At 43.2% G+C, this 18,431-nt stretch overlaps 1 pseudogene; it reads left to right on the forward strand.

Moving 5' to 3' along the window:
- Positions 1-688: 688 nt before the first annotated feature.
- On the forward strand, positions 689-2,741 carry LOC110288661 (tumor protein D52 pseudogene; annotated as a pseudogene).
- The last annotated feature ends 15,690 nt before the right edge of the window (positions 2,742-18,431 follow it).

Raw genomic sequence — 18,431 nt, forward strand, 5'->3', positions numbered from 1 at the left:
CTTAGCTCAGTCAAATTCCCCGAGTTCCACCTCCCCAAGAGGTTATGCCCAGTGGCAGAGCAGACTCAGGCCAACAACCCTACAAGATGCAAGGAAGGAGAATAGAGTTTGCCTTGCTTTGGAGAGAGGAGAACCAGACAACCATGTGAGATCTCAAAACACAGGCCACTCCTACAGGTGGGTGGTCGGGGAGTCTAGCAACAGATGTTTAGGGCAGGTGGAAGAGACTGAGATAAGAAACTGATAAGGGCACACTTCTCCACCAATTGTGCCACAGGCATTTGTAATTGAACAAATGTGTGTCTGTGTCTTTTATCTGAGAATTCAAGGGAATCTGGGCAGGGGCCTGGTAGCTTGGTCATCTTTCCGGAGCTAAAGGCAGATAGAGCATAAAAGTACACGGTATACCTAAACACCAGAGTAACAACACAATAACATACAGAACAATATGTCTCTAGCAGAGCCCAGTAACCCTACCATAGTAGACCCTGATAGTTGGAACAAAGCTGAAACAAAGATAAAGACCCTAGAATAGCCTTTATAAATCTGATAGAGGTCCTTAAAGAGGAAATGAATACATCCCATGAAGAAATCTATGAAAACACAAACAATAGAAGAAAATTAATGAAATGGTTCAATACCTGAAAGTGGAAATAGAATCAACAAAAAAAACTCAAACTGGGAGGCGCGGAGGAGCGCGGCAGGCCGAGCGCTGGGAGCGAGGTGGCTCAGACATGGACCGCAGCGAGCAAGGTCTGCTGAAGACAGAGCCAGTGGCCGAGGAAGGAGAGGATGCTGTTACCATGCTCAGTGCTCCAGAGACGCTGACGGAAGAGGAGCAAGAGGAGCTGAGGCGGGAGCTTACTAAGGTAGAAGAAGAAATCCAGACTCTGTCCCAAGTATTGGCCGCAAAAGAGAAGCATCTCGCCGAGCTCAAGCGGAAGCTTGGCATCTCCTCGCTTCAGGAGTTCAAGCAGAACATTGCCAAAGGGTGGCAAGACGTGACGGCAACCAATGCATACAAGAAGACATCTGAAACTCTATCACAAGCTGGGCAGAAGGCCTCCGTTGCATTTTCATCGGTTGGCTCAGTCATCACCAAAAAGCTGGAAGACGTGAAAAACTCCCCAACTTTCAAGTCATTTGAAGAAAAAGTTGAAAATTTAAAGTCTAAAGTAGGAGGAGCCAAGCCTGCTGGCGGCGATTTTGGAGAAGTCCTGAATTCCACAGCCAACGCTACCAGTACCATGACCACAGAGCCTCCTCCAGAACAGACGACAGAGAGCCCCTGAGCTGCCGACCTGTGTCCTGCTGCCCACTGCCAGGTGCTGCCAGCGAGAGCCAAGCACATCTTGACAACGCTCATGGCTGCGGATTTCCACCAGATGTGCTTTTATTTAGCTTTACTTATTTCTTTGACCAAATAGTTGATAAATGAAACAAAGTGAAATCACCTTCACCTGCACTCCAGGGAAACACTGTTCACATGCACGGAAGGCCCTTTGTATAGGCAACAGCATCATAGAGCCTCTGGTAGATCCCTGCAGGCAACTACTGTGTTTCTCCTTAAAATCACTGTACATCTGGATTCTAGTTTGATCTTTCTTTACTATCTTCATGAGTCATTGTTTTTGGGTCTCTGTACACTTAATCAATTTCTAACAAACTGTTCTTTTCTAAATTCTGGTTATTAAAAGTCTTGGAATGATTTCATTACTTTCAAAGGAGAAACTACCAGGTACATTTTTTTCTCGGATAAACAGTTCTATGAGGACCATATCTTGGGTTTCTAAAGACACCAGACTGAAGTAGACAGGTGTGTATGCAGTTCCATAATTCTGTAAATTAAAAACATGCAGACACTCAAACTTCCAGTGGGGAGAGTGTGGGTCCTCCTGCCTTGGTAACTGTCATTTGTAGCTACATCTATTTGAGCATATCAGTTATTTATTATACCATTCTCACACATTTTTTTTACAAGATTAAAAGTTAATTTCAGATAAATTGATAGAATAACATTGTGAGTTAAGTATATGATATTACAGTAAGTTTGAATGTTCCCACATTCATCACTGATAATTCCAAAAGTCTAAAAGTCTTTAGGTCTATACAGCTATAAAAATGCTAAAAAAAATTCACCTTAGGGAAAATTACTGCCTCCATTAAATCCATTTAACACCTTTAGGAAGCACAGAAAGTTCTATGAGAAATACAACTTGAATATTTTTTTATACTAAGGTATTGTTGATAACTCCGAAGGCTGTGAGGCGTTACTACGACTGAGCTTATCAGGCTGTACCTGTTCTCAGTGTGTTAGTGCCTGAGCTGTACTGTATGTAGATTTGTTCCTACTCTAAGAACTGTCGGGGCTGTGAGTCAAAGCTTCCCAGTGGCTCTGCTAAGCTCCTCTATTAACTGTGGTCACTCCTGACTCACTCCTGCTTCCTTTGCTGTGTATGTTTATGGCCTATGAGGTTGTATCTGTTACTTCTCTATTGTGGTTTTACCAGTGTCCATGCCAAATGTTAATTGCCAAGCTTGGAGTGACCTAAAGCATTTTTCAGAGCATGACTAGATTTAATTGAGGATAAGGTTTCTGCAAACCAGAATTGAAAAGCCACAGTGTCGGTTGTTACAAAATGACATGCTGCCATTCCTGGTTGCTACTTGGATGCAATGGAAACTATGCTTGATTACATGTGAAAATCTTAATAAAGTCTGTGTCTCAAAAAAAAAAAAAACTCAAACTGAGGGAAATCTGGAAACGAAAAATTAAAAAAAAAAATTAAACAGGAACCTCAGAGGCAAACCTCACCCACACAAAAAGATCAAGCGGTCATTAATTGGAAATGAAGAAATTAAACTATCTTTATTTGCAGATGTTATGATAGTATACATAAGTGACCGTAAAAATTACACTAGGAACTCCCTAAAGCTGATTAACACTTTCAGTGAAGTAGCTAGATACAAAATTAATATATATATACACATATATAATATATACATATGTATATATATATACACATATATATATATAATCAGAAGTTGGAAATATCTCCTATGCTCATAGATTGATAGAATTAACACAGTAAAAATGATCATCCTGGGCTGGAGAGATGGCTCAGGGGTTAAGAGTGCCGTCTGCTCTTCCAAAGGTTGTGAGTTCAAATCCCAGCAACCCCATGATGACTCACAACCATACATACATAATGAGATCTAATGCCCTCTTCTTGGGTGTCTAAAGATAGCTCCAGCTATTGAGCAGGGCCGGAGTGAGAAGAAAAAAGTCTGAAGACAGCTACAGTGTACTTACATAAAATAAGTAAATAAATCTTTTTTTTTAAAGATCATCCTACTAAAAGCTATCTACAGATTCAATGAAATTCCATCAAAATTCCAACACAATTCTTCACATGTCTGGAAAAGACAATTTTCAGCTTTGTACAGAAACATAAAAACAAAAAGCAAAAAACTCAGAACAGCTAAAACAATCCTGACTAATAAAAGAACTGCTGGAGGTGTCACCATCCCTGATCTCAAGTTGTACTTCAGAGTTAGAGTAATAAAAATAGCATTGTATTGTCACAAAAAGACATTTTGATCAGTGGAGTCAAACTGAAGAGTCAGATGTAAATCCTTACACCAGCCAAGTGATGGTGGCACACGCCTTTAATCCTAGCACTTGGGAGGCAGAGTGAGTTCCAGGACAGCCAGGACTACACAGAGAAGCCCTGTCTCAAAAAAACCAACCAATCAATCAACCAGCCAATCAACCAATCAATCAATTCATACAACTATAGACACTTGACTTTTGATAAAGACGCCAGAAATACTCGTGGGGTGGGGGAGGGGGAAGATTGTATTTACGACAAATGGTGCTGGTTAAACTGGATGGTTGTGTGTAGAAGAATCCAAATAGATCCATACGTATCATCCTATTAAAAACTCAACTCCAAGTGGGTCAAAGACTTCAACTTAAAGCTAGATATACAGAACCTAATAGAAGAGAAAGTAGAGAATAGCCTTGGACTCATCGGAAAGAATGGGAAAAGATCTTTTTAAATTACACAGCTGATAGAGAGCTAATACCAAAAATATATAACAGCTCAAAGACTAGATATCCAAAAAAAAAAAAAAAAGAAAAAAGAAAAAAAAACCAAACAAATAACTTGACTAAAAACATAGTTCAGATCTAAACAGAAAATTCTCAAAAGAGGAAAGTCAAATGGCTGGAAACAAAGAAATGTTCAACACTCTTAGTCATGAAGGAAATTAAAACTTCTTTGAGATTTTTATCTTACATCCATCAGGATGGCAGAGATGAATAAGACAAGTGACAGCTAACGCTGGCAATGATGTGGAGTAAGGGAGCACTCCATTGCTGGTGCGAGTGCAAATCTGTAGAGCCACTATGGAAATCAGTGTGGTAGAAATTCTCTGGAAGATGGAACTTTGTCTACCTCAAGACCCAGCTATGCCCAAGACTCTAGGCACATAAAAAGAACACTTCACAGCCGGGCGTGGTGGCGCACGCCTTTAATCCCAGCACTTGGGAGGCAGAGGCAGGCGGATTTCTGAGTTTGAGGCCAGCCTGGTCTAAAAAGTGAGTGCCAGGACAGCCAGGGCTACACAGAGAAACCCTGTCTCGAAAAACCAAAAAAAAAAAAAAAAAAAAAAAAGAAAAGAACACTTCATCTTACCACAGAGACTCTCCCTCAACCATGGTCACTGCTTTTCTATTCACAGTAGCCAGAAATGGGGAACAACTTAGATGTCCCTCAACAGATAGATGGATTAAAAAAAAAAGTGTGGTAATTAATTCAATGATACATGACTTGGCCATTGCAAAAGTGAAATCATGAAACTCACAGGTAAATGGATGGAACTAGAAAAGAAAAAACCAGAGGCAACTGCCAGTTGATAAATACTTGCTAGTGAAGTTAGTTTTCTCCAAGTGCGTCTCCTCAGGAGCAGGCTGCATGCCCAGCCGTAGACACCAACAGAAAATGAACTCAAGGGCATCTTAGGAGGCTCCTTGTCTGACAATATTGTGTCAGGACTTTTCCTTTCTTTCAAAATTTTATTTAATTTTTATTTTAGTTCTTCTCTCTTTTTACCCTAAAGGTCCTCTCTGTTATATTATGGCTTCCAGTTTAGTGTCTTTATGGGATTCCTGAGTGTGCAAATGAGTGGGTTGCTGTTTCTTGTGCCTTTTCTTAGACTCTTTGTTCTATCCTATTGTGATGGTGTTGGTTTTTGTCTTATTTTATTACTATCCCTTGTAGACCTGCTTGTTTACTAATGAGAGATTGAAAGGGGGTGGAACCAGATGGGAGGGGAGGATGGGAGGAACTGGGATTAGATGGAGAGAAAACTGTAATTAGGATATGTTATGTGAGGGGGGAAAAACTACTTTCAATGAACGAAGGGGGGGGGAACCATTGTAATTTGGTTCTGAACCTGCAACATTCCAAACTCTCCAGTCACTGAATTGTTTTTTGTTTGTTTGTTTGTTTTATTTACATCCCCAATATTGCCCTTCCCTCTAGGACCTCACTCCCAGAGTTCTTCACCCTATGGAAGAGTTAGGGGAAGGATTGAAGGAGCTGAAGGAGATGGCAACCCCATAGGAAGACCAACAGTGTCAACTAGTCACTGAGGTTTTAATTAGTCAGCCAGCCTTTGCAGCTGCTTTTCAGGAATTCTCATTCATTGTGCAATCGTTACTTTGGTCTGTTGTGGGATCCCTTTCTGGGATAAATAGATGTGTGTGTGTGTGTGTGTGTGTGTGTGTGTGTGTGTGTGTGTATATACAGATGTATGTGCATACACACACATGCAAAGACAGAACACAAGCATATGTCAGTGTGTCATCAATGTATCGATGTTGGTGAAGGCTGTCTTAACACTGTAACTCTTGGTTATTTTAGAATGTAATAGGGTGCCTCTGGATGGGAGGAGCTAGAATAAGGCAGGCTCTGTACCTCTCCACATATCTGCTTCTTTCCCCTGTAGAATAAAGTCAGTTCCTCTGTCTGTGTGGACATGAAAAGGGAAGATGGTGGGTCAGCTTGCACCCGAGTGCAGAAGTAGGGTAGTGATTTAGGATATGAGAGAAATTCATAAGTAGACTTGTTCACTGCTTCATGATTGGAGCCATCGCTCCAGCCCGGGTCTCAGACTCTTGTTTGCTTCCTAGCTCGCCTTTGCTCCTCGGCTTGTCTGGGAGTGACTCTTAACAGCCTTCATTCCTTCTTTGGTAGGGAGGGGCCTAGTAAATCTGATCAGTTTCAGGGACTTCTTGAAGCTATTGAGTTGTTTATCTTCCATCTTAAGGAGCCTCCCTGCTGGATGGAATGCTTTCATCTCAGAGGAAACTTACACAATGCATGGGAATCAAGAAATAGATGGTTACTCCACAAATAAAAGTGTTTAATTAAAACAGTAAATGACTGCTCATTGTTTTTGAGAGACACATGTGTACAGCAGCACAGTCTTGTGTTCGCCCCTCGAATCTCTTCTCTCAGGCTTCCACAGTGCCCCGATTTCTAGCTTTGTGAAAAAGCTGATGCTCTTACAATAAATCTACTTTCCCCGCGTGAGCATTCTCCTGTCTCCACTGTCCACTGCAGCATTTCTTTCCTCAAGCAACTTTCAATTTCTCTCAACCTTGTAATCATTCCCTCAAGTTTTCTCTCCCCCTTCAGTCTCATTTCTTATCTCTTCCTGTTGTCTTCTTCTCCATGTCCCCTGAGTATTGTGTACTTAACTGTTTACCATGGAGTACAAAACAATCTGTCTTCCCCTTCTCTCTGCAGCTCTGTGTAGCCCCACTTCTCCCAGTAGATTCTGGAGATTTTCAAACAGAATCGGGGGATACAGGGTCAGCAGGAGTGGAAGGAGGAATCATCCTGGGAGGTTCTGCTGGAAAGAAATCATTTTGCTCAGCTTCGGCCTCATGGGCCAGTCCTCTGTAGAAGAGAGGCTTAGCTGAAGTGCTCAGCAAATGTTATTTCCCAGCAGTGCTAATTATCTCCCTGTGATCCAGCAAGGTTTCATAAGCCTCAGGATTGTGAAATCACCCTATGCTGAAATCAAAGTAACAACAGATGGAAAGATTTTTAAAGTCACGAGATGTAAGCAGTGTGTGGTGGCACACACGTTTAATCCTCAAAGCTGGAAGCAGAAGCAGGTAGATCTCTGAGAGTCTGAAACCAGTCTGGTTTACATCATGAGTTCCATGCCATCCAGGGTTATGACGGGGGACCCTGACTCAAAAAAGTAATAATCCAGAGTTGCCTTTTGAAAACTTTTATTTGTGTGTCCCTTCTGCAGAGCCCACCTCTCAACAAGCTTGTCCTCACACTGTCACTCTGTCATTCAGAGCCCCCAACTAGGGCACCAATCCCCTACTTTCAAGCCTGGGATACTTCCCCTTCAAAGACCTTTAGGAATTAATACTCTATCAGAACTCTATCTGAGTCTCATTCTATTACCAGAAGACCTAGCTAGTATCAGTCTGCCAGCCAGGTTATCTTTGCTGATCATTTATGAATGAATGGCCTTCCAAAAGTCTTCATAAACATCCTCTCTGAGCCTGGGCTGGTCAGATGGTTCAGCAAGTATGGGTGCCTGCGGCCAAGGCCAATGACTTGGGGTTGATCCCTAGAACCCACGTAGTAGAAATAGAGAAATGACTTCTACAAATTATTTTTCTGACCTCTACATATATGCTGTGTGCACTTTCCATACCTTAAAATAAAAATGTAAAATAAAAATCTTTGTCTTCACCAGACTGTTCTGTCAGTAGTTTGCCTCTGTTGTTGGGGCACAAAAATACTGCAGTCCCTCATTGACTGAAAGTGTCTGCACAGTTTCCACACACAGCCACAGACCTCCACACTTGCTGCTTGTTGCAGTGCCTGTTTTTGTTTGTTTTGTTGTTGTTGTTTTGTTCGTGATTTTGTTGTTGTTTTAATGTTTATTCTTCTTTCATACATTACATCCCAACCACAATTTTCCCTCGCATTTACTGTTTAACTGGTACCCACAGAGGTCAGAGGTCCAGAAGGTGTTGGAACTAGAGTAACTGATGATTGTGAGCCACCATGTGGGTATTGGGAAACAAACTTCCGGGGGCGCTCTGTAAGAGAAGTAAGTGCTCTTAACCTCTGAGAACCCTGAGCCATCTCTTCATCCCCTTGTTTTGCCTGACTGAAAGGCATGTTAGGAACCAGCATTCCTGTAAAAATGATCTCAGAGTGAAGAAGTTAAACCTTTGACCAATTTTGATACAGTCTTTTAGCTTTACTCTTTCTTTTTTTTTTTTTTAAGATTTATTTATTTATTATATATCAGTACACTGTAGCTGTCTTCAGACACTCCAGAAGAGGGAGTCAGATCTCATTACAGATGGTTGTGAGCCACCATATGGTTGTTGGGAGTTGAACTCAGGACCTCTGGAAGAGCAGTCAGTGCTCTTAACCGCTGAGATATCTCTCCAGTCCAAGATTGAACTTTTAAAGTGATTGATTGCTTTTAGAGACGGTGAGTAGTATTTTATGTTATGATATTGATATGAGCTCTTGAGGATAGTGCTTCGTCTTGGGTTTTTTGTTTGTTTGTTTGTTTTGTTTTTTGTTTTTGTTTTTTTTTTTTGGTGTTGTTTCTTGTTTTCTTTTGTTTTTGATATAGTGTTTCTTTCATTATGTCACTTTGACTGGCAGAGATCTGCTTGACTCCTGAGGGCTGGAATTAAAGATGTGTACCTCCAAGCCAGACTAAAAGGTCATGGTTAAATAGTAATATATTTGTTAAGATAACAAGGGATCAACTGTGCTGGTTAGTTTTTTTCTCAACCCAATACAAACTAAAGTCATCTCTGAAGAGGAAGCCTCAATTGAGAAAATGCCTCTCTCCTATTGGCTGTAGGCAAGACTGTGGAGACCTTTTCTTGATTAATGACTGATGTGGGAGGGCCCAGCATACTCTGGGCAGATAGTCCTGGGGTATATAAGGAAGCAAGCTGATAGCTAGGCTTGGTGGTGCACTTGAGAGGCAGAGACAGGTAGACCCCGTGAGTTTAAGGACAGCCTGGCTTACATGGAAAGTTACAGGCCACCCAGAACTGCATAGCGAGACTTTGTCTCAAACAACAACAACAACAACAACTTTCACAACCACCATCTCCCACCTCCCAAAGAAAGCTGAGCAAGACTTGGAAAGTAAGCCAATAAGTAATCAATGTCCCTCCATGTTCTCTGCATCAGTTTCTGCCTTGAATTCTTGCCCTAGCTTCCTTTCATGAAGACTGTAGCTTTAAGATAAAAGCAACCCTCTCCTCTCCAAGCTGCTTCTGGACACGTTCTTAATCACAAAAACCAAACTAGGATATTAGCTTCAAGAGCAGAATCAGTGGCTTCAGCGATAGTGGTAGGTATGATTTCAGAGTGGCTGGCTACTGGAGAAAGCATAGCCACACGGTGACAGTCTGCTGGCTGGGGAGCTTGCCAGAACCAGTAGCTCCCCAGCCCAGGAAGCTAGATGCTCCAAGACAAGGGGGATGGATTACACAGTCCCAGTCCAAGGCTGAGGACCTGGAAGCTGGGAGATTTACAAATCTGCATGCAAAAGCTAAAGAATATTGGTATCTACAATCCATGGGCAATGGCAGCCACAAAGAACAGACCTGCCCAAGTGGAATCAAGCTTGAACACAACTGTCGGTCTCTCCTCCTACTCTGTCATCCCAGGTAAGTCTCAGCCAGTCAGATATGCTGTTCACCTGGAGGATGCTTCTCTTCCTCACTTCACAGACCCACATGCCGAACATTTATGGGAGAAACATCCTCAGAAATATACCTAGAAGTATACCAATTTTAAAGTCTCTCAACTCAGTCAAGTTGACATCCAAGTTCAGCCACCACAACATATGACGTAGAACATCTTCTTAGTGCATGTATTCACTAGTTGTGCATATTCTTTAGAGGGGGTCCTAGCTCACTTAATAGTGTTATAACACACTGACCCAAACCAACTTGAGGAGGATAGGCTTGCATGTCCTGATTAGTCCATCACAGAAAAGAGTCAAGGCAGGATCTGAAGCACGGGATGTGGAGGGATGCTGCCTATTGGCTTGATCGCCATGGCTTGCTCAGCTTGCTTTCCTATGCATCCCATCACCATCTATCTGCCCAGGGATGGCACTGCCCCTAGTGAGCTGGTCCCTTCATATCAACCGTTACTCAAGAAAATATACTCCAGCAGACTTGCCTAGAAGCCAATCAGATGCAGGCAGTTTCTCAAAGGAGGTACCCTCTTTCCAGATGACTTTAGTTTGTGTTAAGTTGACAAAAATCTAACCAGCACAATGAGGGGTCTGTTAAGATCTTTGGTTAATTATCTTTAGTGTATTCAATTTATAGTATTGAGGATTGAACCCAGGGTCTTTTGCAAGCAAGGCAAGTCCTCTACCACTAAGCTATATCCCCAGCCTTCTTACTCTGAAATTCAGACACTGAGCTGATGCTGAACTCAGTCTGTAGCTCAGGTAGGCCTTGAACTTGTGATCTTCCTGCCTGAGCCTCCTGAGTAGCTGGGACTATAGGGATGTTGTCAACTAAGCCTAAATAACTTTTAAAATCAGGTTTTGAACAATGTAGCGTTCTCTGTACATTTTGGATAACTCCCTTTAGCTCACATGCCCTTTGCAAGTGTTTCCTTCTAGCCTGTGACTGTTTTTCCTTCTATTGAGCACTCTCAGTTTTTAAGAGTGTAAGAATCTTAAGTTGAAAAGTTTAAGCAATTTTGCTTTGAGTCATTTTTAAGTGAGTTTTTAATCATCTTGAGACTGGTGAAGAGACGTGGAGGCAGAATTACTTCCTGGGAGCTGAATGTACTTAATTACAGGAGTGATTGTTTAAGTTTTTACTTGGTCCCAAGTGTCCAAAGCACTCTCATGTTAAGAATGGTCTAAGCCAGGCATGTCGGTGCCTCAGCACTTGCAAGGCTGAGGCAGAAGAACTGTGAGTTCAAGGCCATCCTAGGTTACATAGTGAGGCACTTGTACCTACTTCCAGCATTTTAAGGCCAGGTAAGCACACGCTATATGGCCTAAGCTGCCTGGAATTCGCTGTGTCGCTCAATCAGGCTTCAAACTCCTGCTGCAGTGTGAGGATCAGAGGACGAGTGACCACACATTTAGAAGAGGTAGAGGTGTGTGTGTGTGTGTGTGTGTAATCATGCACAGCATCTGGTATGAATATCTTTCCAAAGGCTTTATGACAATATAATAGAAGGCCAATACTAATGAGAAAATTAGTCAGTTAATCATACATAGCAAGATTTTTTTACTCTAGTGAGAAAATAGTGAAACGCAACCTTGCAATCTTTGCTTTTCCTTTGCCCCAGTTCAAATAAAAGATTAATTTTCAATTTTCTTGAGGTGGCAGGAATTGGAAGATTTTGTTCTTGAGTTATACTGGAAAATGCATATTTGACTTATACTGGGAAATAGTCACTTGAGTTGAACTAGGAAATGAATACTGAACAAGGATCCAGGTTTTCTGTTTGGGCTCCTTTAGGAAGGCTGAGTCTCAGGAATGCCTATAAATTACAGCCAGAGAGAGAATCATCATAGCTTTATGTGGGGGAGGAATGAGGGGGCTTCAGAAATGGCTCAGTGGACTATAGCACTTGCTGCTCTTACACAGGACCCAGATTCAGTTCCCAGCACCCACATGGCAGCTCACAGCTGCCCATAACTCCAGTTCTGACCCTTGTGTGCTCCTGCACACACACACTGTATATACCTACACTCTCTCTCTCACACACACACATACACATACACACACACACAGAGAAATAAATTCATATGTATTTTTATTAAAAATAGGAATAGTTGGAAAGATACACTGTGTTCTTGGGTTAGAAGTGCAATATTATTTGGAATGCCATTTCTCTCCAAATCACATTTTCTTTTTCTTTTTCTTTTTTCCTTTTCCTTTTTCTCTTTCTCTTTCTTTTTCTTTTTTTGGTTTTTCGAGACATGGTTTCTCTGTATAGCCCTGGCTGTCCACTTTGTAGATCAGGCTGGCCTCAAACTCAGAAATCCACCTGCCTCTGCCTCCCAAGTGCTGGGATTAAAGGCATTGTGCAACCACTGCCTGGCCTCAAATCACATTTTCAGTGAAAGGGAATTTCCATCAAATTACAGTCTCTGAGACAATAATGTACTATTTTTAAAATCAAGAATTTGTAATACCCAGACATTGCTTCTATTCCCAACAGCTGAGTTCCTGAGGCACAAAGACAAGATCGAGGCCAACCTGGATTATATAATAAGATGCTGTCTCAAAACAGATCAAACAAAACAACAACAAAGCGAATCTTTGATATGAGGATTTATTTATTTATTTATTTATTTATTTATTTATTTATTTATTTGAGGCAGGATTTCTTTAAATAGCCTTTGCTGTCCTGTGTCCCGCGCTGATTTTCCCGCCAGCAAGAAACAACGCGGCACACAAACAGGATCCTTCTGTAGCAAGCTTTAATGCGTCTTGAGAGGGAGAGCATCAGCTTCACAAGGCGGAGACCCCAAGCCCGAAAACCGCCTCCCTTATATAGGAGATTTCTCTCGCCTCGGACGTGGCGATTCTCTATAGGCCAAATTCTTGTCACCCGAGGTGACGTTGTCAGGCGGGCAACTGGCACCATGAACGGTTAATGCCAGCACATGCGCGGATCACTTGTTCATCTCCAGAGGCAGGCGATGTCGGTGCCATCTTATAATGGCGACGATGTGGGGTGGCGCCCCACATCTCCCCCTTTTCTATACAAAGGCAAGCCAGCCACCCATTCAAGGAGGGCGGAAGTAGAGGCCGAATCCCCAAAGATAATTTAAAAACAAAAGATATGTGCAGGGGTCTTGTCTAGGCTCTAGGTGGGACCCGACATACTCCTGACCGATCTCTCTGTCGTTTTTCTTGAGGAAGGGACACTAGGACAGGCAACCCTTTTCAAGACGGCATGCTTCCCAGAGAGAGCGGGGGTATCTCTCTGTGCGATGCTTAGCTCAACAACCCTCATGGGCTGCTCAAACCGGGCACTCATCCTCGTGCGACGCATAGAGATGCTGAGGGTGCAAGAGCTGCCTGGCCGGCGACCGGCTGCTAACATCTACTGCCGTTTTAGTGCCGCAAGCCAGACTTCCGCTGACCTTCCATGCTCTAAGGCCATGAGTGCCTGAGTTATCATAATTTTTTCTCTCTTGCTTTTACTATAAATTTTGCAAATTAGCCAAAGCATAAAGCCCAGTCCGAGGCAGAAAAAGGCTCCAAACATTCCCACCCCCACCCACTCTTTAAAATAAGAAAATGCTGAAGAAATCCAGGAGGCGAGGCCTTTGGTGAGGGACAGGTCTAGGCGGGTGGAGTTGACTTGTAATATCGCTGTTCGGAGTTCCCGCAGGGTCTGGTCAAATTCAACTGTCCAATTCTGTAACAAATGCTGGGATAAAACTTTAGAAAGATTAGCAGCCCGTGTGAAATTGTCATACTGTACAGAGGTCACACAAAGACCTGGCAATCTTCTTTCGCACCCTAATTGGGCAACTTGCCACAAAACATCTAATTGCTCTTGGACTAAATCTATGCGTTGATTCACTAGCAATAACCTGCCTTGAATCTGGGTATAAGCTAGATGTCCAGCCTCCATGGCCGTGGTCACCGTAGAGGACAATTTATTTATGGTGGCAGCCGACCGCACCGTGCCCGAAAGGGTCAGGGCCGAAGCAGTAACCGATGCTGTTACAGCGGTGGCTGCGATGATGCCCACAATTACGGCAGAAATTCCAAAATCTCTCCTTTCTCTGAATAATGCCATTGAACTTGGGGCCTCCACAGGAACAGGCACAAATCGGGGCAGGCGTGCTACCAGGGCCAAGGGGAACTCAGAAGCATTCCAGCACAGAACATAATAACATGGTTGCATCATACAATCAAGCTTATCGGAATTACTTGGCAAGGAAGCATTACTAACAATCTAAAGAAAAGGGGGCCATACGCATATTGGCATCCTGACCAAGGCAAAGGGGAATGCGAGTCCTCCTTTGCATGGCAGAACGGGGCCAACTTTGGTTGTCTGAGACCTTCAGAATAATTAGCCCAAATAATTCTGTAAAATTCCCGCCCCAATGTGTAGCATTTGTCCATCCATTAATAATATTTGACATAGATTGAGTATGTAACCCAATATAACTGGGCACCGTCCCATTGATGCTAAAGCATAGGCTACCCAGAAGGTAGTGAGTTCTATTATCCACTACTCGTTCTATTTGAGAATCCCAGGGCAAAAACGGAAGGCCTAATTCTTTATCAGTAGTAAACAAGCGAGGGAAAACTTGGGCGTTATACATCACCGGCATTGGAAGTGGGAAGGTTGACATGATTCCCCATCGAAACTCATGTGTCCTTATCGTTGGCGCTAGGGTTATCCACAGAAAGGTCAGGAGAATGATCATCTTCTTGGTTTATACTTCGTGTTAGCCGCTCCGGGATCCAAAAAGGATTTTGTTCACTCTGTGGAAAAACACAAACAGCTCCCCTGGATCTTATTAGGATAGGATCCGGGCCTTTCCATTGATTAGTCAACACATCCTTCCATTTTACCAATTCTTTTGGTCTCTTTGGTTCCGAGCAGTGGCGCTCTGCAGCGCTCCTTCCTGCATCGTCCAGGTTTAAGAAATTTAGAGTAAAGAGTGCCATGGATAGTGCCACTCTTGGGCCAGGGGGCAACTCTGTTATCGCTCCCCCTTTCTGTTTAAATAAATAGGATTTGAGCGTTCGATGAGCTCTTTCAATGATGCCTTGTCCTTGAGGGTTATAAGGAAGTCCAGTGATATGGGTCACCTGCATTTGTGCACAGAATTGTTTGAATTTATTTGAGGTATAAGCAGGTCCATTGTCTGTCTTAAGACATTTTGGTCTACCCCAGGCACTCCAGGCCTCGAGGCAATGTTGAATTACATGAAATGTCCTTTCTCCTGAAAGTGGAGTTGCAAATAACACACCAGAACAAGTGTCAATAGACACATGAACGTATTGCGTCTTACCAAAAGATGCAATATGAGTGACATCCATCTGCCAAACTTGTAGGGGGGAGAGTCCCCTCGGATTGACACCATAATGAGGTGTGGGCAGAAACTGACAACAGTTTTGGCACTGTGTGACTATCTCGCGGGCTTCTTTCCTTGTTAAAGAGAAGCGCCGGCGAAGTGTTTCAGAGGTAACATGAAACTTACTATGAAAATTTTTGGCGGCCTCTAGTGGTGAGGATAGTGCTGTGGCCACAAGTCGTGTAGCCTGATCTGCCAGCTCATTACCCTCTGTCATGGGGCCAGGGAGTCCAGAATGGGCTCTCATATGTACGATATAAAAGGGATGTTTTCTTTGTAATAGAAGGTTTCTAATCTGTTCAAAGGTTTGTGCTACCCTACTAGAAGGTTTTATTAGGCCCGCAGTTTCTAGCAGGCGAACTGCATTAACCACATACAAGGAATCAGAAATAATATTGAGCGGGCAATCAAATTGCTGTAAAACTTCTAATACTATCAAACACTCAACAATTTGAGGGGAAACCTCCGAATATTGTCTGATATGGGTAATGTTATTAACTACATAGGCCCCTTGCCCGGTTTTGGAGCCATCTGTATAAATTACAAGACCATTTTTAAGTGGGAAATGACTTGTTACTTTGGGAAAAACTAATGGATGGGTCAGGGCAAAGTGTAACAATGGGTGCTTTGGATAATGATTATCAAATTTTCCACTAAATGTGACACATAGAATGGACCAATCATTAGAAGCAGCAGCTAACACCTGTATTTGATTAGGGGTATAGGGAATGACAATGATATTAGGTTCAAGGCCGAAGTATTTGATTGTCATTTTTAATCCCTTTAATGCTAATTGTGCTACTGCGGCCGGATACCAATCGATAATCTTTGCAGGGGAGGCTTGTGGATGAACCCAGCATAGGGGCCCCTCTTGCCTAATGACAGCAGTTGGTAAGCCTCGAGTGTCCAAGATACATAACAAAACCGGCTTGGAATAATCTATTCTAACAAGCTGCGCTTGACTTATTGCTTTTTCTACTTTATTAAGTGCCTCCACTGCCAAAGGATTCAATTTTCTAGGAGAGGTGATATGAGAATCCCCTTCCAAGATATCAAACAGGGGTTTCAATTCTGTTGAAGGGATTTTTAAAAAAGGTCTAAGCCAATTGATATCTCCCAACAATTTTTGAAAGTCATTTAAAGTATGTAAATTATCCATCCTGATTTCTATTTTTTGTGGCTTAATAATGTTGGGCTGTATAAAAGAACCTAGAAACTGTCCAGAGTCTGCCAATTGCACCTTTTCAGTGGCTATCTGTAGCCCCCATTGCTCTAATGTTTTCTGTAACACAGGAAAAACCTGTTGCAGTACAGATGGATTCTTATGGCAAAGCAGGACGTCATCCATGTAATGGATAGACACTATTTGTGGAAATTGTCTCTTTATCGGGGCGAGTGCTTGGTCTACATACAGTTGGCAGATAGTAGGGCTATTGGCCATCCCTTGGGGCAAGACTCTCCATTGATACCTCTTATCTGGTTCTGTATGATTGATAGAGGGGACACTAAAGGCAAAGCGAGGTCTATCCGCAGGGTGTAACGGTATGGAAAAAAAGCAATCTCTGATGTCTATAATGAGGATGTTCCAGCCCTTAGGAAGGGCGGACAGCATAGGTAATCCTCTCTGTACAGGCCCTAACAGGGACATCTGTCCATTTATAGCTCTTAAATCATGTAACAGACGCCATTTGCCAGACTTTTTCTTTATTACAAATATGGGGGTGTTCCAGGGGGAAGTAGAGGGTTCAATATGGCCGAGTTTTAGTTGTTCTGCAATAATTTGTGTTACAACGCTCAATTTCTCGGAGGTTAGCGGCCACTGAGGAACCCACACAGGATCCTCCGTTTTCCATGGTATAGGTCGTACTGCCTCAGTGGCGCCTAGGAAAAACCCAGGCCTGCTCTGTCCTTATTGGCCTTGTGTGAGATTGGGCGCGGTTCGCCTTGTTCATGGCGTCCCAAACCCTGGCCTTCTTGATAACCCATTTTCTCCATCATTTCTCTAAGACGTAATGAATAATCATTGGTCAGAGTCAGTCCTAAATCTGTCATGACATCTCTCCCCCAGAGATTTACAGGTAGGGGTAGAACGTAGGGGGAAAAGCATCCTTTTAAACCCTCTGGTGACGTCCAGACCAGCCGGTTGGTACTAATGTCTGGACTGGATTGATACCCCAGGCCTTGTAAAGAATGAGAAGATTTTGTCACTGGCCAAGCTTTAGGCCACCAATGTGTGGAAATAATACTCTTATCAGCTCCGGTGTCAAGAATGCCCTCAAAATTTTTACCATTTATGTTAAGGATTAATTTCGGGCGCGAATCAAGTGACAATGTCAAATAGGCCGAATCCATTTCTGAAGATCCCATAAGTTTTTTATCTTGATTGGGTAATTCTCCCAGCAGCGGGAGGAGGAGGAGCTGAGCAATCCTGTCCCCTTTTTTAATAGAAAATACACCATGAGGGCTGGAGCATAGAATCTGCATATTTGGGATGTGTTGATTATCTGTTATGCCTGGATGGACTATTAGTCCGCATGCGGTAAGGGCACCACGGCCAATGATAAGTCCCACCGCGTTGTCCGGTATGGGAGGCCCTAAGGGCATGGCAGGGACAGGTTGAACCCCCATCTGAGGTGTTAATAAGATTGAGGTGGTGGCGCACAAGTCCATTCTTGTGCCTTGGCTTGATCTGCCTCCTCGCTCAGGGGACTGGTCCCAGCGAATTGGGTCCCGTATTTTTGAGGGCCCCGGGGCCGGGGGCCCGCAGGCCCGTTTTTTGGCTCCTGTCTAACAGGGATAGCAGGCGGGAGGAGGTTGCCTTTAATGTCTCTAGTTGATCTGCATTGACTGACTGGATGGTAACCCTTTCTACATCGGGAACATAGGGTAAGAGTTCTCTGGTTTTGCTTAGGTGCTCGGCAATCTTTTGCGAGATGCCCTGATTTCCCACAGTTGAAGCAGGTGCGACTGCTGCCCCCCGTAGGGGGAGATCGCCTTTGTGCCTGTAAAATGGCTGCGGCGAGCCCAGAGTTACTCAACGGTCCACCAATCTCTCTACATATTCTAAGCCATTCTGACAATCCCTTGTTTTTCCTCGGCGCTATTGCACTTCTGCACTCCTGAGTGGCTTGTTCAAAGATTAATTGCTCTATAAAGGGTCCGGCACAATCAGGATCCCCGAAAATCTTTCCTGCTACCTCCATCATCCTGGCCACATAGTCTGAGAATGGTTCCTGAGGTCCCTGTATAATCTTGGT

Source organism: Mus caroli, unplaced genomic scaffold (genome assembly GCF_978045245.1).
Source record: "Mus caroli unplaced genomic scaffold, Mus_caroli_1 scaffold_2, whole genome shotgun sequence".
Lineage (NCBI taxonomy): Eukaryota > Metazoa > Chordata > Mammalia > Rodentia > Muridae > Mus > Mus caroli.